General features: G+C 40.5%; 1 long non-coding RNA gene across 2 annotated transcripts in view; it reads right to left on the bottom strand.

Annotated features, from left to right (window-relative positions):
- The window catches only part of LOC140634126 (uncharacterized), a 30469-nt gene extending 13067 nt beyond the window's left edge, over nucleotides 1-17402 (bottom strand). For both annotated transcript variants that reach the window (XR_012031656.1, XR_012031655.1), the window contains exons 1-2: nucleotides 16731-17402; nucleotides 1971-2083 (exon numbers count right to left, since the gene is read on the bottom strand). This is a non-coding gene — a long non-coding RNA (uncharacterized lncRNA). The remainder of the gene's footprint in view (nucleotides 1-1970; nucleotides 2084-16730) is intronic.
- Between the last annotated feature and the right edge of the window lie 5120 nt (nucleotides 17403-22522).

Raw genomic sequence — 22522 nt, forward strand, 5'->3', positions numbered from 1 at the left:
GCATAGAAGAAATGATTGGCATATTTAATATATACCAAATTACATGATGTTCTTTAAATGTACCCTCCTATATCATATTCCTGTGCTTTTTCATGTGCTGTCTCCTCAGCCTAGGATTTGTTCCCCTCTGTTCACTAGGGAAACTCCTTTTTCAACTCTTATCTCAAAAACAAGCAAACAAAAACAAATAAAAAGACACCTCTTCCTCTATATGCTCTTTGTAATGTGCATAAATCTTTTCATAGCAATTATTCTATCCTGATAGATAGGAATTATTATTATTATTATTACTATTATTATTGTTACTATTTTGCTGATATTACCTAAAATTGTACCAGGCACATTCAACAAATATTTGTTGAAGAAATGAATAAATGTGAGTAAAGAACAACTTTTTTCTAGGTTTCCTCAGATCTTACGATACATGATTCCATAAAATTCCAACTCCAAAAAATAACTTATTTCAGTGGTTTGCCCTTCACTAGACCTTATTAAAAGTTATAAAAACCTTTTTCCTGGGATGTCTGGGTGGCTCAGCGGTTGAGTGTCTGCCTTTGACTCAGGGCGTGATCCTGGTCTTGGGATCGAGTCCCACATCAGGCTCCCTGCAAGGAACCTGCTTCTCCCTCTATCTGTGTCTCTGCTCCTCTCTGTATATCTCATGAATAAATAAATACAATCTTTTTTTTTTAATCCTTTTATTACTCTTTTTTAACAAACGGCCCCAGGGATAGGGGACCAGGGGAGGGGGGTGGAGGGGAAGCAAGGCCCCAGCCCCACAACCCCTCCCCACCCACCCCAATAAATACAATCTTTAAAAAAAAAAAAACGTTTTTCCTTTTCCTGCTAAAAATAAATAATACAGATATGCTTTGAGAGTGAGTAGACAATGATATCATTTTAGAGGCAATTTCCTAGTTTCTTTTACTAGAAAAGAAAGTATTAGATTTAGTACTTTCAGATTCTGATTTGTTTTTTTGTTTTGTTTTCATGCTTGGAAAACAAGGCTTCAAATTCATTAGTTAGCTTTATGGCTACTTCACACTTTGCCCACCTCCCTCTCCAGTCCCCTCCCCCCATTTTTACCTCTTTTTTTTTTTTTTTTTAAGATTTTTTAGATTTATTAAAGAAAAACACAGAGAGGCAGAGACATAGGTGGAGGGAGAAGCAGGTTCCCCACGGGAAGCCTGATGTGGGACTTGATCCCAGGACCTTGGGATTATGACCTGAGCCAAAGGTAGACGCTTAACCAACTGAGCCACCCAGGTGCCCTACAATTGTCATTCTTACAAAATTTAACACAGACACAATTTTACCACCAAGTATATGGTCCATATTTAAATTTTCCCAGTTTTCCTCATAATTTATGGCTTTTTTTTCTTTCCTTTTTTTCCCTTTTCTTTCTTTCTTTTTTTTTTTTTTTTTTTTTTTTTTTGATTCGGGATTACATTTTGTCCTCAAGTCTCTTTATTAATCTGATTATTTTTTTTTTAATTTTTATTTATTTATGATAGTCACAGAGAGAGAGAGAGGCGCAGAGACACAGGCAGAGGGAGAAGCAGGCTCCATGCACCGGGAGCCCGACGTGGGATTCGATCCCGGGTCTCCAGGATCACGCCCCGGGCCAAAGACAGGCGCCAAACCGCTGCGCCACCCAGGGATCCCTGATTATTTATTTATGATTAAAGTTAAACATTTCAGGTGCTCCTGGGTGGCTCAGTTGGTTAAGCATCTGCCTTCAGCTCAGATCACAATCATGATCTCAGGGCCCTGGGATCAGCCCTGCATTGGGCTCTCTCTCTGCTCAGCAGTGAGTCTGCTTCTCCCTCTGTGATCTCTCTGGCTCTCATTCTCTCTCAAATAAATAAATAAAATCTTAAAAAAAAAAGTTAAACATTTTGGGAAAAATATTACAGAAGTGGCCAGTTGCTCTTTAAGAAAGAGTGTGTCGGGACGCCTGGGTGGCTCACCGGTTGGGTGTCTGCCTTTGGCTCAGGGCGTGATCCTGGATACCTGGGATCCAGTCCTACGTTGGGCTCCCTTCATGAAGCCTGCTTCTTCCTCTGCCTGTGTCTCTGTCTCTCTGAAATAAATAAATAAATAAATAAATAAATAAATAAATAAATAAATAAATAAAGTCTTTTAAAAAAGAAAAGAAAAGAAAGAGTGTGTTTGGGGATCCCTGGTGGCTCAGCGGTTTAGTGCCTGCCTTTGGCCCAGGGTGTGATCCTGCAGTCCCGGGATCAAGTCCCACATTGGGCTCCCTGCATGGAGCCTGCTTCTCCCTCTGTCTGTCTGTCTCTCTCTCATTCTCTGTGTGAATAAATAAATAAAATCTTAAAAAAAAAAAAAAAAGAAGAAAGAGTGTGCTCAAGGTGTAATCAACCACTTGCTCCATCTCTGGTTTCCTTCCTAACACTTCCTTGCTAGCTATTTGTTTATCCGTCTGCCTGCCACTCTCCCTGCTTGTGCTCTTTCTCTCTGTCAAATAAATAAATAAAATTAAAAAAAAACAAAAAGTGCCATTATGCCTGCCACTTGCAATTTACTTTTGAAAGCTTCTTAGAATATTTTTTATTTTATTTTTTAACCTTTTTTTTTTATTTAAATTTTTATTTATTTATGATAGTCAGAGAGAGAGAGGCAGAGACACAGGCAGAGGGAGAAGCAGGCTCCATGCACCGGGAGCCCGACATGGGATTCGATCCTGGGTCTCCAGGATCGCGCCCTGGGCAAAAGGCAGGCGCCAAACCGCTGCGCCACCCAGGGATCCCTTTTTAACCTTTTTAAAAATATTTTATTTATTTATTCATAGAGAGAGAGAATTAGAGAGGCAGAGACAGGCAGAGGGAGAAGCAGGCTCCATGCAGCGTGCCCGACGTGGGACTCAATCCCAGGACTCCAGGATCACACCCTGCAACGAAGGCAAGCACTAAACCAATGAGCCACCAAGGGATCCCTATTTTATTTTTTTAAAGATTTTTATTTATTCACCCACGAGAGGGAGAGAGAGAGAGAGAGAGAGAGAGAGAGAGAGAGAGAGAGAGAGAGGCAGAGACACAGGCAGAGGGAGAAGCAGGCTCCATGCAGGGAGCCCGACGTGGGACTCGATCTGGGGTCTCCAGAATCAGGCCCTGGGCTGAAGGCGGTGTCAAACCGCTGAGCCACCAGGGCTGCCCTTAAAATATTTTTAAAAGTATATGTGTGTGTATTTTAAATAGATATATACATATACATATATAGTAAATAAGGTAAAATATTAATGCTAACATTGATAACTTTATTTTTTTTTTAATTTTTTTATTTTATTTATTTATTTATTTTTTATTTTTTTATTTATTTATGATAGTCACAGAGAGAGAGAGAGAGAGGCAGAGACACAGGCAGAGGGAGAAGCAGGCTCCATGCACCGGGAGCCTGATGTGGGATTCGATCCTGGGTCTCCAGGATCGCGCCCTGGGCCAAAGGCAGGCGCCAAACCGCTGCGCCACCCAGGGATCCCTTTTTTTTTTTTTTTTTTTTTAATTTTTTTATTTTATTTTATTTATTTTTTATTTTTTTATTTATACATTGATAACTTTAGATGAAGGTATATGGCATGGTCAGGGCATTATTCTCATCTCCATGTAGAATTGAAATTTGTAAAAAGTTAAGGACGTCTGGGTGGCTCAGCAGTTGAGCCTCTGCCTTTGACTCAGCAGGGCATGATCCTGGAGTTCTGAGATCTAGTCCCACATCAGGCTCCCCACATGGAGCCTGCTTCTTCCTCTGCCTATGTCTCTGCCTCTCTCTCTGTCTCTCATGAATAAATAAATCTCTTAAAAAAAATAAAAGATTTGAAATTTGTAAAAAGTTAAAAGTTTGGAAAGAAGAATAAAAGAGTACTTCTCTAGCTCAGAATAAAGATTTACTGACCATACTAGAACTGTCATCTCTTAAAAGCCAGATTTATGGTACAAGGACAGTTACTGCAGAAAGTTTCTTGGAAATCTCAAATCAAGACTAGCAGCATCTGCTGCTCTATATGCCCCACCCAACCCTCATGATGGAAGTGCTACAAGAAGTATCTAATGAAAAAAAATAATAATAAAAATAAAAATAAAAAAAGTATCTAATGTTTCTGAATGGGAGAGTTAAGCAGGCTCTCTATCTTACTTATAATCTGGGGTGGCAAGGAGGTGGAGTGGCCATTTTAAATAAAGCCAGGATGAACTTAGAAGATAAATTTATTTCTGACCTTCTTTCTTCAGACTCATGATCATTTGCATTACCAATAATTCCACCTGCACACATAGGTTCCTCCACATCCTGCCTTTGTGAAGATAAATACAGAGACCATTAACTTGAAAGGTGCTAATATGATGAAAGCCCTCTAGAGAAGAAACACAAACCTAAGATAATAATTTTAAGAAATAACACAAATACTATAAGCAGTAATGGAACAAAACAAATTCAGAGCTCCAGTTAAACTCTCAAAGCTGAAAATGAAGTGAAAGCAATTTCTATATGTCAAGAAAATAAATACTGTGGAAATTCGGAAAACGTGGACTAACTGGCTCAATTCTGTAAAGACACATGACCAAATGGTATCTGTACAAGTGACAATTAACAAAATAATTTTTTTAATATTTATTTATTCATGAGAGACACAGAGACACAGGCCCAGGGAGAAGCAGGCTCCCCGCAAGGAGCCCGATCGACCCAGATCCTAGGATCACAGCCTGGGCCAAAGGCAGACGCTGAAACACTGAGCCACCCAAGTGTCCCAACAAATAACAAAATAAATCAAGGATGTTTATCTGCATTCATATATGTTGTTAATTTAAGGAGAGAACTAGGTAAATGTCTTTCTAGATCCTAATGATAAAAATATAATCAATTACTTCAATTTAATTTTCCACTCATTCATTCAAATATATTTTGTAAAGATTTATTTATTTATTTTAGAGGTGGGGGGAGAGGGAGTTAGGGAAGGGCAGATGGAGAAGGAGAGGGACTGAAGCAGACTCCCTACTGAGCATAGTCCAAAGCCCCGGATATCAAGACTTGAGCTAAAATCAAGAGTCAGATGCTTTACCGACTAAGCCACCCAGGCGCCCCTCATTCAAATATTTTTTTGAGAACATGCTATGTGTAAGGCACTGGGGTTGCCATGGGGTGAGGGGGTTTGAAAATAAAAGGTGAAAATGAGCTTCTAATTTCAAGGTATAGATGTATATACTTTTTTGAATTAATATAATTCATGTACTACAAAATTTACCATTTAAATTTGAAGTGTACAGGGGTGCCTGACTGGCTCAATTTGTGGGGCATGCAACTCTGGATTTTAGGATTATTACTTCAAGCCCTATGTTGGATGAAGAGATTATTTTTAAAAATAAAAATCTTAAAAAATAAATAAATTTAAAGCATATAATTCAGTGGTTTTGAGTATATTCACAAAATTGTGCAAGCATCACCACTACCTAACTCCAGGACATTTTCATTACCCCCAAGGAAACTTTGTATCTACTTTGCAACCACATTCCATTTCTACCTCCCCCTAGCCTGTGTTGGCCACTAATCTACTTTCTGTTTCTATGAATTTTTGTACTCCGCACATTTCATATAAACAGAATCATACAATATATGGCCTTTTTAGACTGGCTTCTTACATTGAACATAATGTTTTCATGCTTTATCCATGTTGTCGCAAGTTTCAGTAGTTCATTCTTTTTTTATTTCTAAATAATATTCCATTGTATTTTTAAAAAAGATTTTTAATTTATCTATTCATCGATACACAGAGAGAGAATGAGAGGCAGAGACACAGGCAGAGGGAGAAGTAGGCCCCATGCAGGGAGCCCGACGTGGGACTAGATCCTGGGTCTCCAGGATCACGCCCTAGGCTGCAGGCGGCGCTAAACCGCTGCGCCACCGGGGCTGCCCTCCACTGCATTTTAAAAAAAATATTTTATTTACTTCTTCATGAGAGACACAGAAAGAGAAGCAGAGACATAGGCAGAGGGAGAAGCAGGCTCCTTGCAGGTATCCCTATGTGGGACTTGATCCCAGGACCCTGAGATCACACCCTGAGCTGAAGGTAGATGCTCAACCACTGAGCCACCCAGGCATCCCCTATTGCTTTTTTTTTTTTTTTTTTTTAAGATTTTATTTATTTATTTATTCATGAGAGAGAGAGAGAGAGAGGCAGAGACACAGGCAGAGGGAGAGGGAGAAGCAGGCTCCGTGCAGGGAACCTGATGTGGGACTCGGTCCCGGGACTCCAGGATTACATCCTGGGCCGAAGGCAGGCGCCAAACCGCTGAGCCACCCAGGAATCCCTCTAAAAGTTTTATTTATCTAAGTAGTCTCTAAACCCAATGTGGGGCTCAAACTCATGACCCCAAGGTCAAGAGTCACATGCTTTCTGTGCCAGCCAGGCATCCTCCATTATATGGCTATACCATATTTTGTTTATCCATTCAATTGAAAGACACTTGGATTGTTTCCACTTTTAGGCTATTACGAATATTGCTGTTATCAACATTTGTGTACAAGATTTTGTATGAACTAAGTTAATGTACTAATTATGTATGAATTACTGTGTATCAATGTATTGACACAGAAGTAATGGAATGTAGTAAGCATCACGTAGTGGAGTTTTATTGGTTTTGGCTTCCCAGTGCCTATTCCTCCTTCTTATTAATAACAGTACCCAAGACACCTGCGTGGCTCAGTGGTTGAGCGTCTGGTTTTGGCTCAGGTCATAATTCCAGGGTCCAGGGAGTGAGTCCCACATGGGGCTCCTCACAGGGAGCCTGCTTCTCCCTCTCCCTATGTCTCTGCCGCTTGCTCTCTCTGTGCCTTTCATGAATAAATAAATAAAACCTTAAAGGGACGCCTGGGTGGCTCAGTGGTTGGGCATCTGCCTTCAGCTCAGGTAGTGATCCCGGATCTGGGGATTGAGTCCTGCATCAGGGCTCCCTGCGGGGAGCCTGCTTCTCCCTCTGCCTGTGTCTCTGCCTCTCTGTTTGTCTCTCATGAATAAACAATAAAATCTTAAAAAAAAAAAAAACTTAAAAAATTAACAGTACCATATTCTCTTATGTGTAATAACATAAAGAAGTTTCCAAGGAAGCTGACTTCACACTCAAATCCAGGGTAGATTATTTGGCTTAAGTCCAGCACATCCTATCTCCATGGACATTGATTAGTTCAGTGACGGGTAAGTGACCTTAATTCAAACCAATGAGATATGAAAAGATCTTTGCTGGAGGCTTCTGGGAAAGATGCATCTTAGTTATTCTGAAGTAGCTCCCTTGAGAGATGTTCTTTTACTACTAGACATGAGGGAAGACATATAGCCTCCTAGAAACTGCTACAGCCATATTGAGATTGAGCATATTAAGCCATCTTGAGCACATTTTGGAAAATCAAATATTTTGAAAAAGAAATGGAAAGAAACCAGGTCTTTGGTAGTATCATGGAGCCTCAATACTGAGGACCAAACTTTGCCTGAGTTTTCAATTGATGACTAGTAAATTCCCTTAATTGTTTTAGCCAGTTTGAGATGAGGTTTCTGTTGCTTACAATCAAAAGATTACATCATAATATTAATAGAAACTAAATTTTTATAGCACCTTATAATGTAAAAGGCGAAAGATTTATATGATCTGAAGAGAAACCAGAATTAGCACTTTAAATGTAACTCTGAGCTATGTGAATTCAGTGGTGGAGACATTGGATACTGCCAGAAGGAGTCATGAAAGTCTTCATGCAGAAAGTGACAGTTGAATTACAACTTGCAATTTAGAAAGTATTTACGAAGTACAATGGACTAAACAAATTAAGCAGATTTCTTTTATTGCAGACCTTCTCAGAGACTTTAATATTCATTCATAATATATTCATATTTGAATTATAAATATATTCAAGAGAGGGATATAATATTTGGTGTTTACTTTATTTCACTCTGAACACCTAGTAGTATCTCAAAGAATCTAGCTGGCTTGATAAACTGCTATGTATAATGTACTGAGTGACTAAAAGAGAAGAAAAGATCATCTTGGCCATCTTATTAGCAAATTTTTGTGAAGATGAAAACATTTGAAAAAGTTTTTTAAGAGATTGGTAAATTCTGAACAAGTATAATGGATGTAGGTAGCTGCTTCACTAAGTCAGGTGCATCAGCTAAACTCTTTAGTCAAGAAGAAATCTGAAAGGGTAGTTATTAACAGTGTCATTCTTTAAAGTTTATTAGTAAAGCTCTTTTTCTCTAGAGTCCTGGAGCAAATTAAACAAATAATTTTTGTAAAAGTACTTTATTTTGTAAAATAAGCTAAAGTGAAAAAAATTTAAATGTATTTTCCACTGTATTTATAGGAAATAACTGCAGAATAGAGGCATGAGTAATGGACAATTGATTCCTTTATATCTGATAAAGCACCTACTAATAAATCTGTTTGTTACATCTCAGTTTCACTACATAATTGTGAAAGAACCCTGAAATAAATACATCTTTGCAGCTCTGGCTATCTAACAGGAACAACTGATAATTGGAGAAAACTCTGCAAGTTCGTAGGTGATAAAATTAGAGAATGAAGGGTTGTTACTTTATTAGACAGAATCATTAAGTGTCTAAAAACCCATTTACAATAATTGATGGTAACACCATTTACCACAGATGAACAATCTTTTCTCGTCTTCATTTTTCCAAATCAGGTATATGAATAACAAGGTGATTAAAGCTCAAAAAGGAAGAGACCAGAGATATTCCATATATGTATCCATTTTTTATTTTCAAAAGAAAATTGTACAACTTTGCCATAAATTGCTTTCAACAAAGGTTTGGTGTACACATAAAAAGATGGCGGGGAGGTGAGAATGAGGGTGAGTTTGGGAATGAGAGTGGGAGATAAACTAATAAAAGAAACCCAAAGACTTGGCAGCCCAGGTGGCTCAGTGGTTTAGCGCTGCCTTGGGCCCAGGGTGTGATCCTGGAGACCTGGGATCAAGTCCCATGTCAGGCTCCCTGCATGGAGCCTGCTTCTCCCTCGGCCTGTGTCTCTGCCTCTCTCTCTCTCTCTCTCCTGTGTCTTTTATGAATAAATAAATAAAATCTTAACAACAACAAAAAGAAACCCAAAGACTGTTTCTAGAAAAACTATATGGGCAGACGGAAGAAAATACAAACACTGGCCTTAAAACAAAGTCTCCATTAACTTCTTACATCCATCAGTCAGGGCTTATCCAAACTCCCCGCTGAACGCAAAACTGAGGAAATAAGGAAGATCCAGGTGATTGAGAATTGAGAACTAAGTAAGATAAGGGTAGGAAAGAGAAAGAGATTGACAGATAGACAAAAGTCCATATAGTCAGGCTGCAGGAAATAGAAGATGCAGATAGAACACAGGTATTGAGATAGAAAGACCAGTGTACTGGGAGTCAGGATACTGCATTCTTGCCACATCTCTCAGATATCAGCTTTATGATGCTAGCTTCTGTTTCCTCATCTAAAGTATAAGGAGATTGAACAAACTGCCTCTGATATTCCATCTCTAACTTTCTAAGAATTGATGGAAGGCTCCCAAGTAGTGGAAGGTAATATAAGCCAAGATGGAAATTTGGAGGAATCTGAGGCCTAGCAAGAATCTCACAGAGAGTGTGAGGACAGGAACAGCTAGGGTAAGAAAAGAAACTGAGAAGCTGAAGACTCAAGAGCAGATACCATATGAACACTCTCCATTTTTCTATTGATGCTGTAAGAAAAGGGAAAATAACCTAATTTAATAACCTAAAATAGACCTAATAATGTGCTCACTGCTATTAGGCTGATACCTAATAATGTGTTCACAGCCCACTGCTGATACTCAGTTGTTACAAAAATGGCAATTTCATATGGTTCAACTTAAAAATTTTCCATTATCCCATTGGAGACAAGGAGTCTTCATATTGATGATAATTAACTTATTTACATATAAAACAATAGATTTGAGTTATTAATTTTTATGAAGCTGATATTACTCAGTAACTAGTAGAACTATTAAATGCCCCCCACCATCTATTATTGTGGTTAGATTACTCTCCTTAAGACTATAACTCTAAGATGCTATATCCCCCTTTTTTCCCCTATATTATGCCTTAATTTTCTACAAGAAAACTGAATCATAGAATCACAGAAATGAAAACCTACAATTTTCTTTAGTATACATAGTATTGAAGAGACATTGAAATGGAGTGGCCTATGGAAAATTTAAACAATAATACACCATCACTCTATAGGAGAAGGGGTACAAATAATATCATATAAAAGAAACCCACCATGTACAGAAAAGGTTGGCAGTAAGATGTTGAACCTACAAGAGTATAGGGGTCCCCCAACTGTACAGCTCAGAAACTTCAAACTGATCCTTGCCTAATCATGAAGGAACTGAAAGAGGCATTTAGTTATGATACTGTGGTTCTCTAGTAGGAGGAACTAGCTCTAAGGAACCAAGACACTAAAAAGAGAAGTAAAAAGGGGTGGCTCAATTTTTGCCATCCAAACACAAACACCAAAGGATTCAGTCGGTGTTGTAAAAAGCAGACTGACTTCTGGAGATCTGAGTTTTGCCCCTAACTCTGTCACTAACTTGTTGTATGACCTTGAGCAAGTCTTCACCTTCCAAACTCTGAATTTTCACCTCTTCAAAGTGAGGAGTTAGAGCAAACGATCTAAAGCAATATAATTCCAAACTGACAGAAAATTTGAAGAATAGTAGAAGTAGCTCCCCTAATTCCTTTATCCTAATCAAATTTTATTTATATTTGCTCCATTTGCTTTATTATTATATCTTTGCATATGAACTTATAAATATATGTATTTTTTTCTGAACCATTTGAGACTTAGAGAACTTATACTCTTTTACTCCTAAATACTTCGGTGTGTTTTTATTTATTTATTTATTTATTTATTTATTTATTTATTTATTTATTTATTTATTTATTTTAAAGGATTTTATTTATTTATTCATGAAAGACACAAGAGAAAGGGAGGCAGAGGCACAGGCAGAGGGAGAAGCAGGCTCCATGCAGGAAGCCCGACGTGGGACTCGATCCCGGGACTCTAGGGTCACGCCCTGGGCCATAGGCAGGTGCCAAACCACTCAGCCACCCAGGGATCCCCCAGTGTGTTATTTATTAAGAACAAGGCTATTCTCTTATGTGGCTATAGTATAGACACAAAAATTAGGACACTTAACACTAACACAATACTATTATCTGATTCACAATCCATGTTAAATTTTGTCAGTTGTCCTAAAAACATTATTTAGGTGTTTTTTTTTTCTTAGTCCAGGATCAAATCTAAGGTCACATATTGCATTTAGTTGTCATGTCTCTTTTGCCTCTTTTAATCTGGACCAATTCCTCAGCTTTTCTTTTCATTTCCTGACCTTGACATTTTTGAAGAGTACAGACCAGTTATTTTGTAAAATGGTTCTCAATTTGGGTTTGTCTGGCATTCCCTCATGATCGGATTCAGTTTGTATATTTTTGGCAGGATTATCAGTGAAGTGATGTTGTGTCCTCAGTGCTTCTTATTAAGAGATACATAAAGTCAGTTTGTCCTCATATCAGTGATGTAAGCTTGATGACTTGGTTAAGGTGGTGTTAAAGAGGGTCCTCCACTATTTTCCCTTTATAACTATTAAATAGTTTATGGAGATATACTTTAACATGTAAATATCCTGCTCCTCATCTAACTTTCACCTACCAGTTTTAGCCCCTACAAATGAGTTTCTTACTCCATTATTCCATTTATATTTATTAGTTGTCATCCTACTGATAGGAAAAGCTTTTGGGTGCCCAGGTGGCTCAGTTGGTTAAGCATCTGACTGGCTCAGGCCATGATCTCAGGGGCCTGGGATTGATCCCCACATTGGGCTCAGTGGTGAGTCTGCTTCTATCTCTCCCTATCTTTCTCCTTCTGCCTTTCCTCCTGCCTATGCTCTCTCTCAAATAGTCTTTTTTTTTTTTTCAAATAAATAGTCTTAAAAAAAAGTCTTCAATTTTCCTACATTTATCTAATGATTTTTTTACTTATTTATAACAGTGTGGAATCATAGACTCTTATTTTATTCAATTGTTTATAATCCATTACTAATACAAGTTATTTTTATTAAAGAAGGGGTTCTTAATCTTTCTTTGTACCATGGATTCCTTTGGCAGTGTGGAAAATCCTATAGACCTCTTGTCAGAATGTTTTTTAATGTATTAAATAATTGCAGAGAATATTACATAGGTTTACAAAGGAAACCTGTGTTTCTGAGTGGCTCAGTTGGTTAAGCTTTGGACTCTTGCTTTTGACTCAGGTCATGATCTTGAGGTCATGAGACAGAGCCCCACCTTAGGCTCTGCGCTCAGCACAGAGTCTGCTTAAGATTCTTTCTCCCTCTCCCTCTACCCACCATCCCCACAAGATAAATAAAGAAATTTTTTCAAAAAGAACTTTGTGGGGCACTTGGGTGGCTCTGTTGGTTAGGCATCTGCCTTCGGCTTAGGTCATGATCCCAAGGTCCTGGAATCAGGTCCCACATCAGGCTCCCTGCTCAGCAGGGAGTCTGCTTCTCCCTCTCCCTCTGCCCCTCCTTTCCGCTTGTGCTCTCTCTCTCTGTCAAATAAATAAACTCTTTTAAAAAATGTTCTTATAAAAATAAGGAAACCTATTATACCAAAACTGTTATCAAAATACTAGAAATTTACAACACAATGTGTTTATTAACACATTAAATAACAAGATCTAGTAGTAAAGAGTGCAAACTATATCAACATGTCCACAACAACTACAGTGTGATAGGAAATGATCTGTGATTTCCATCAGTGGAATTCACAAGTACCAGTATTGCTAATATTGCTGTGATTTTGTTACTAATGTTCATACTAAAAGGAAATGCTAAATTTCAATATCAGTGAAAATAAAGGTGTAATTTCCTCCCCATCTATGTTCATGGACCTAACAGATTCTATCCTGGATGCCAGGTTTAGAACCCTTGATATAAGTCTTATTGTAATCTCCCTAAGGCCCTACCATAACATCACATTATGATTCAAGCCCAAAGTTTCAATCCTCCAACATAAAAGTTATCCCATCAATATATAAAAACTAGATAAAATTTGAAAAGACACCTATTTGAGTAAAAGAAAAAATTGCTTTAGGAGTCCAGAGCCCTGGAGCACCAAGGCAAAAAAGTAGCCTCCTGAAGAATAGCCTGGAGTTGGTTGTGGATCCAGCCAGACTCAGCGTAGAGAAACTGAAGCCCAAATAAGAGGAATGACATAGCCAGGATCCCACAAAGAATGCAGTCAGAGGCAGTAGCCAGAAAAGTCACCTTTAGAAGGTTTGGTGAAGGGTGCCTCCATGGCTCAGTCAATTAAGAAACTGCCTTCACCTTAGGTCATGATCTCAGAGTCCTGGAATCAAGCCCTGTATCAGGTTCCCCACTCAGTGGAGAGTCTGCTTCTCCCTCTAACCTTCCCCACTGCTTGTGATCTCTCACTCAAATAAATAAAATCTTGAGAAAAAAAAAAAAGACTTGGTGAATGAAAAGACTTCATAGGCAACTATTCAAACTGTGGCTTCTAAAATGCCTGAAGAAATGGAAGCCTTATGACTTCTAGCTTGGATGCAGGACCAACAATAAGGATCTGTTTATACTATATGACAAAGAAGTTGACAATAAAGGAGAAGAAAAAGCCCGAATTCCATTAGAATAAAGGAGATGACGTGTGTCAATTTTTCTAGTCTACACTGTGATTTTCCCTTAAGAAATCAGAGAGTGCCACTGTGCTCCCAGATCAGTGCTTATGCACCAAAGCAGCTTGATTCTAATGTCTATGTGGTACCATTGCAGATTATGAGTAACAAATACAGTCCCATACAAGAATTATTTTTGGGGGGTGCCTTGGTGGCTCAGTTGGTGAAGCGTCTGCCTTTTGGCTCTTGTCCTGATCTCAGGGTCCTGGAATCGAGCCCCATGTTGGGCTCTCTGCTTAGCACAGAGTCAGCTTCTTCCTCTCCTTCTCCCTCTGTGATCTCTCTTGCTCTTACTCTCTTTCAAATGATTAAATAAAATCTTCCAAAAAATTTTTTTAAAGAATTCCTTTTTTTTAACATATAGGAATTCTGAAAACCATCTCTAGATTTAATAAAAACTAGTATGTTTTCTTTTGTAATTTTTTCATTTTACTTAAGAAAGACTGTTCTTGAGGTTCTCATAATTTAACTTTCTGAACTTAAAAGTTAGAAACAAAATGAAATTGAGCTGAAAACCTAGTTGCTTATCTTATAGCACACCAATCCCATGAGAGGCATCAGTTTGCAGACTAGGATATAACATCAAGGTGAAGTTGCAGTGAACTCTGGAAGCAAAAGCAAGAGCCCAGCAGACACATTTAGAATAGTTGAATGGAGCTAAAACTTAAAAAAATCATTTTAGAAGAATAACTTTGAATAATAAAGTTCAAATGCAATGCTTTTTAAATTGGTCAAAAGTATTTAAATTTAAGTTACATTTAATCTCTTGACTCGTCATTTATTTTCTTCCCGGGTGGGTGGGTAAGAGTTTTGGGTCTGTCTAAACTAATCAAAGGATTCATCCCACTCCTGCTTTAGGAAGTTTGAATTACACTGGAAACTAGATTTTACTTTTCTACCACTGCTCTTCCTTAAAACTCCTCAGCAAATCTGTGTATGTAGGCAAATGCTTAAATGCAAGACTATTCTATCCTTCGTGAAATAAAAACGGTTTGCGAACACTCATGCAAAGGTAAACAGCATATCATTTCTAAGGCTTTCCTATCTTTCGTCAGCATTTAAAATCTGAAGATCTGGACATCCTTAGACTTAAATTTCTCTTTCCTGCCATTCCTATGATCTTATTTTTCAATATTGGACTGTGTCATTATTCATATTTCCATTAAATCACTGCTCACTCCTGCTCCTTTCTGTTTAGATGGTCCTTTTTTTTTTTTTTTTTTTAAGATTTTATTTATTTATTCATGACAGACACAGAGAGAGAGAGAGGCAGAGACACAGGCAAGGCAAAGGGAGAAGCAGGCTCCATGCAGGGAGCCGGACATGGGACTCCATCCAGGGTCTCCAGGATCACACTCTGGGCTGAAGGTGGTGCTAAACCACTGAGCCACCCCGGCTGCCCTGTTTAGATGGTTCTTAACTATTCATTGCTCCCGTCTCTTGATCCGCATGATCAGAACCTGAGAACTACACATGAATAAAAGGCGAGATTTTTGTAAACCATAAGTTAATATATAACTTATGTTATTTTTAAAAAAAGAATTAATTAGAAATAATAAATTTTCACTAATTTGATCCTATGATAGAGTTTTATCTCCACTACTAGATGGTATTTTAAGAATAGTCCTGTGTTGGGGTACCTGGGTGGCTCAATCGATTAAATCATGTGACGTCAGCTCAGGTCATGATCTTGGGATCCTGGAATGGAGCTCCACCTTAGGCTCCACCATCATCTGGGAGTCTGCTTGTCCCTTTCCCTTTCCTTCTGCCCCTCCCCCTACTTGGTCTCTCTCTCAAATAAATAAATAAAATCTTAAAAAAAAAAAAAAAAAGCCCTGTCTTGTCCAATTTTTTAACCCACAAAATACCTAACAGTGCTATCTACGCACATAGCAATCACCCATTTGCTAAACCTAAGCTCAGAAAGTGTTAGCACACAACACTCTTAGTCTACTTACCAAAAAACTCTTGCAACAAATCTGGACTGGTTCTTAAGACCATGGTTATGCTTAGAAGACATGAACCCAATAAATAACTTAGAAATATTTACAGTAGGGGATCCCTGGGTGGCGCAGCGGTTTGGCGCCTGCCTTTGGCCCAGGGCGCGATCCTGGAGACCCGGGATCGAATCCGACATCGGGCTCCCGGTGCATGGAGCCTGCTTCTCCCTCTGCCTGTGTCTCTGCCTCTCTCTCTCTCACTGTGTGCCTATCATAAATAAAAAAAAAAAAAAAAAATTAAAAAAAAAAAAAAAGAAATATTTACAGTAGAAGAAAATCATGATAAAAGTGTCATTCCAAACAAAACGTAACAAAACATCCATATTTTTAGTGCTTGGAATGAAACAACGTTTGAATCTGAATTAATGAATCTCTCGATATACATAAAATTACACAGATCTCTTATTTCCTTTAAATCAGTCATATCTTTAAAGTCTGTGGTACACCGAAAGTTTACAGTGCTTCAAGATTCTCTGTGATATCTCTTGCAAGCCTCTCACGGACTCAATATTACTTGAATTAGAGCTGAAGTCCATGGAAGAACTGACTTTATGCAGAGGGAGAATTCAGGATAATAATAACCAACCACACGCAGCCCGCGTGGCTCAGCGGTTTGGCGCCGCCTTCCGCCCGGGGTGTGATCCTGGAGACCCAGGATCGAATCCCTGCGTGGGGCCTGCTTCTCCCTCTGCCTGTGTCTCTGTTTCTCATGAATAAATAAATAAAATATTAAAAAATAATAATAACCAACCACATCAACAAAAAGGATAAGTTACTTTTAAAATAAAGTGGTAGTTTTTTTTTTATCGAGGAAACAAATTCCATCAAAATGTTTTCAAAACCTTAAAAAATTATCTCGAATGGGGGGAGGACTAAGAGAATTACAAGAATTACAAGAAAACATTACACAACACGGTAAAAAACGATTTCACTTTGAACAAATAACGTCTTATCACCTTTAAATTCTAATGTGTCTAAAATCTCGAATTGGCCCTTCTGACGTAGCAAACGCTGCATGGTTGACTTGGGGTAAATTGCTTCTATGGCTTTTGCTAACTGGTCTGTTGTGGCTTGCCCTGTAGGACTGAGGGTCCCAAGATCTAGAATGGGCAACTGGCTTTCTTTCCAAGGTTGCTTAAAATTGTAGGAAATCGAAGGTTTATCTTTCCAGTGTCAGTTATGGTGTGATTTGGGGGGAGAATTCGAGGAGTCCTCAGAATCCAGCGTGTCAGAGCTCTGGGCCTTAACTTCCCCATCTGTAAAATGGAGCAGGCGATCGCCACTTAGAGACAGGAAGAATTACAGGATCAAACCCCGAGGCTCCGCCAACGAGAAAGCAGCCATCCAGTTGGGGCAAGGAGTAGGCGGCGCGCTGAGAAGAGCGAGAACAGGGCAGTTCGCAGGAAGTGCTTCAGGGTTGGGAGGGGAAATAGAGGGCGGAGGCGGGAATGTGAAAGCCGAGCGCTAGCTGCGGAGTTTGTACCGAGCTCGGGGGGGCGGGGCGAAGCTGAGGTGAAGGGGTTAGTCAGTGGATAGGCAAGACGGGCCACCTCCCCCGAAAAGAGAGGGCTGGGTGCGGGGGCGGCTCTGAGGTGGCGGCAGAGGAACGTGGGGGGAGGGGGAAGCGAACGCTCTCAGGAAAGGGGCGGGAAGCGCGCGCCACCGCGCGCATGCGCGCGCCCAGCTCCTCCAGCTCACAGGCCTGGGCTTCTGACCGCGCGCGCCCAGCGCCGACGGTGCGGACGTTAGAGAAGGAGGAGTCACGCTACCCCTCCTCGCCCCGCCGGGCCCTGAGAGCCCTGCCGCGCGTACCCCATGGTGGCGCGTCGTCCCTTTTTTTCTCCAGTGGGGCTTTAGGTGGCAGGGAAAGGAAACACGTTTCTCTCCTTTGCTCTTTTCCCCTTCCCCCACGAAAAATGGGACGGGAGGTCCTGGGCGTGTCAGGGAGAGTCCGCTCCGGGTTTTCCCGCCCACTTTAACTCCGTGAGCGCTTCGACCGCGCGGCGCTTCACTCCAACGGGCGCGCCCGAGCCCTCCGCCGGAACTCGTTCCGCCTCCCCCACACGGCTTTCTCCGGCCATGCAGAGTGGGAGCTCAGACCTCTTTTCCTGAGCTCCTCAGGCCAGAGTGTCGCCCCCTATCTTTTGAGGATTGCGACTCTGACAGCCCCTGGCAGCTAGAATTCTCTATTAAGGTTGCTCTGAGGGACTACTTGATGTCTCCGTGCGCTCGGTGGTGCGGCCGCGCTCTGAGCTCTTCCTGGAAACTCCCGCCTCGGGGAGCCAGGAGAGCCCGGCCGAGGGGAGGGGAGCGGAGGGGACGCGCACGCCCCCTGTCCCGGGGGAGGGCTCCGCGCCCCCGCCCTCCTCCCCGCGGGGAGGGGAGGGAAGGCGCGAGAGGGGGAGGGGAGGGAGCGGGGCGCGGAAACGGGGGGGGGCGGCTTCCCGCCCCACCCCCCGCCTCGAGAACAACGGGTTCCCGCTGCTGCCCCCTGCCGCCCACAGCGCCCCGCACCCCGCGCCCCTCCCCGGCCCCGTGAGGGGCGTCAGGGGCGTCGGGGGCGCCGCCGCCGCCGGGGCCGTGGGAACCGGAGCCGAGACTTACAAGAACTGACCGGTTTCCTGTCAGAAAACTTCCAGTTACTTTAGAGAAGCCGGTTGGGCCAACTTGGTCCCAGCCGGAGTTGGCCACATTTCACTACAGCTTGGTGACCTCCCTTCTACTTTAAAACAACGGGGAATAATCTTGGGGGAAGCAGTCGGTTGATAAAACCAAGAGCAACACCACGTTGCACCGCTCCGACTCAAAGGAAATTAAACAAAATCCTGATTGTGAGGAATTTTTAAAGGGCTACCAAACAGAAGGAACTCGGGCTTTTCAAGTTAAAGCCTCCTCGCCCCCGCTACTGTATGTACACAAAGATTTAAGTCGTGAGAGTTGAGTACAGCAGTACATCTGCCTGTAAGCTCACTTGAGTCTGTAGTCTAAAAAACCTTCGTGAACTTTTAAAAAGGCGTTTGTTTCTGAATCCAACAGGGAAAAAAACGAATTCGAAAGAGCCTGAAAAAGTTCAATTAGAATAGCAGCCACATTTCAACATTTCCCAGATTTTGCAATATTAAACTGTGAGGGTTTGTGCCAAATTTTAAGGCAAGAATTCTTACTGCCAAATTACAAATTTCTCAAAATGAGGGGTGTTCAACCAAATTGCTGCCAGACCCCATAAACAGGCACTAACAGCACTGCTATAATTACACCTTATTATCTCTCTGTCTTCGATTCACTGCCGGATAAAATCCTCATCCCGGGTGTCACTAGCTGGTCTTTTTCTGGGGCTGAACAATCATACACCTCCCATTCCTCGGTTCATCCAATGCCTCTTTAGTTGTATAAACTGATCCCTGTCTATTCCATTCTTCATAGCCCATCTCTTCCTAAAATGTAACCCAGTCAGATAGGTTATTTTCACCCCGGCTTCCCTAGGGACTAAGAAATGAAGAAGATGAAAACAAATTTATCGGAATTACAAGAAAAATGTATTCTTTGAAGAAAAGGATTTAGGCCAAGAAACCAAATTTGTTGTTTAACTCAAGCCCCCTACAGGGATTTAGCATAGTGGGTTGAATGCAGTTAAACCAGCTTAATCACTTTCTTTGTTCTGGGCTCTTTGCATTTATTTAATGTGTTTTAACACGATTTGACACAACCTATACTAATTTCTTCTGTTAGTGTAGAATCTACTTTGTAGATCACACAACATTAGCAAACTTAAGTTTCTGTGGAACCTTTGGCATTTTGTAGACTCCTGTACTAAACTCCTATATGACCAAGACTAAAGAAGAGGAGTGGTTGGGGGGGAGGGGGAGAAGGAAGTCATGTTTTCATTTTTTTAATCCAGAGATTTTTAAAGCACAAAAGATTGGTCATTTTATTTATTTATTTTTAAGATTGGTCATTTTAGACCACTTAATTCTTTTGGTAAGATCTGTAGCTACACAGCCCTCACTAGGAGGACTCATATTTACTCATTTTTGTCTGAAAGTTTTGTTGTTGTTGTTGTTGTTGTTGTTTCAATAGGAAGAAAAGAAAGATAACGCTAGATCTCATCCCTGATAGATTTTAATTCTTCTAGCCTTTCTCCCTCTTAAATAACAATTCTACTCTGCTTCTCACCAGCCCCAGATTGAGGGGCATTCATTCACAAATGACTCTTGAGCCTCCTTCTGAAAGTCTGCTTCCTTATAAAGCCAAAACCTCTATACTAAAGCTCAATGAATTAAAGCTTGGAAAGATGCGGGCAGAAAACTTAAATGCCTGCGAGAAATAATCTCCTTTCTGTTTTGGTGTTATCCAACACCCAGGAATATCTGTCCTTCACAATGTTGTGAGCCAGACACTGTTCTAAGCTCTTTATATGAATTAACATCTCACAACAGGCCTAAGAAGAGGGTACAATTGTTGCCAGCATTTTACAGATGAGGAAGTTGAGACACAGAGAAGTTAAGTAACTGGCCCATGATTACCCAGGTTGGAATCTGCAGTCAAGATTTGAGCCCAGGCTGCTTCCATTATTCTTCTCATTATCTGAGCCTAGTTATCAGTTTAATTGTCCATAGAGTGAAGAGCCACCATTTGTTCACCGCCTTTTGCATTCAGGATGTCCCCTATATGACCAAGTCCTGGACCACATTTTTTCCTCTGGAACTCCAGTACAATAAAATTCGTTGCTATCTGCTTAGAAAAAGCATTCCCAAATCAAACTACTCTCTTGGAAGCCAGCCTAAGACTGTTAGCATATGTATTGTAAATGCTAACCAGGATAGACACGTCCAAATGCACCGGATTCAGAACATGCCTACCTCACATTATAAAGAAACAGGATGATTAGAAAGCAATTTGGATTCTCTGATTTTACTCTAGGTAGGAGCCAGGAAGTGGGAAGAGATGAGGTGGTAGAAACCAAGAGAAAATAAATGTAACCTATATGCACACACAGAGATCAGTACTATACTGCAAAGAATAAGGATCAAGGTCATGCAGAAGAAAAGTATGTGCATGTATCATGACAGAATGAGAAAAGGAACATAAACATCAAAACCAAGCACATGGCAAGGGAAGGCAGGAGGGAGTCGGGTTGGGTTTTCCCCCACATGGAGTTCAGATAAATAGAATTTTAGGGTGGATTAGTAGAAATATAGCATCTGGAATGAGGGATGGGGGGGAAAGCTCCACTTTATTCCTTTAGACCACATCTGAGTAATATGTTCACTTTTAGAGGGATATAATAAAGCCAACCAAGATGGTGAGGAGACTTGAAACCCTGGCTTATGAGAAAGAGTTGAAGGGGCGCCTGAGTGGCTTAGTCATGGAGTGTCTGCCTTCTGCTCAGGTCCTGATTCAGGCGTCCCGGGGATCCGGATGGAGTCCCACATCAGCCTCCCTCTAGGGAGCCTGCTTATCCTTCTGCCTATGTCTCTGCCTATGTCTCTGCTTCTTTCTCTGTGCCTCTCATAAATAAATAAAATATTTATTTAAAAAAGAGAAAGCTGAAGAATTCATGAGTGATAATAGAACCATCTTGAAATAATCAAAGGGCTACTGTATGAAAAAGGAATTAAGCTTTTCTTGGAAGGTCCCAAGACTAGAACTGATGATCAGGAGCTTTAGCTCAGAATATGGAAGAAGTCATGTAAATATGAAATAGACTGTCTTAGAATGTAACAGGCCCCACTTCCCTCACCAGAAGCATAGAAAATGCACATTATATAGTCCAGTACCTGGACTATATAATATTCAAGGTGCCTATCATCCTTGCTTTGCCGTTCACTTAGACACTGTAAAAAAGAGGAAAAACAATACAACTCACCTCATTAGTTTGTTGACAAGCACTTAGCACATAGTGATAAGTGATAGTACTCACTAAAAGTCAGCTGATAATAGCATCCCTGAAGTTCTAAGATTTAGTATTTCTAAATTTATCAGTGGGCAATTATTTAAGGCTTGTGTTTATAGATCACCTTTTTGGCATTATCAATATTATCCTGAATGGTGGCTTGGGTAGCACTTAGCAACTTTATGATATCCTGATGCAACTAAAACTTATTTAGTTGCATCCAGGGAGCAATATTGTGATTTTTACACCATCAGGATCTTAAAAGTTGAATTGTAGCACTACACTGCAATTCCAGAGGCAAACAACATGATAAGATAATGTGGGGTGACTGTAGGAAGGGTGGAGAAAATAAAATCTGGCAGACCAAAAGAACTCAAGCAGCACGCTTTTGTGTTAACTGTTGAAAAGCAATAGTAGCTGAGTCAGCCTTACATTTCATATACAAGATACAGAAATGGCTCATCTTGAGCAAGGGATGTCATGGAATTCATGAAACCAACTGGAAAAGATATGTACAAAGACAAAGACAAGCCAGCCAGTGATCTGGTTACCTGCTGGAAACGAGTTCTATAAAGACTTTGCTATTTCACAGAGAATAAGGCTGACCTCAGCAACATCTTCAACAAAAAGAAAATGTGTGTAACTGCTAAAAGGACCAATGAAGTTGTCTTAGCAATCAGACTTTCTTAAGTTTTTGGTTCCTCCAACCCAAAAGGGAAAATGGAGAGGAAGCAGTACAGCGATGGAGCAGGACAAAGCTGGGACTAGAATCCAGGCTCTGCCTCTACTAGATAAGTGACTAGGACAAATGACTTTACCTCTCTAGGCCTCAGTTTTCTCATCTGTGGAATGGAA

The sequence above is a fragment of the Canis lupus genome, chromosome 5, assembly GCF_048164855.1.
Source record: "Canis lupus baileyi chromosome 5, mCanLup2.hap1, whole genome shotgun sequence".
Classification (NCBI taxonomy): domain Eukaryota; kingdom Metazoa; phylum Chordata; class Mammalia; order Carnivora; family Canidae; genus Canis; species Canis lupus.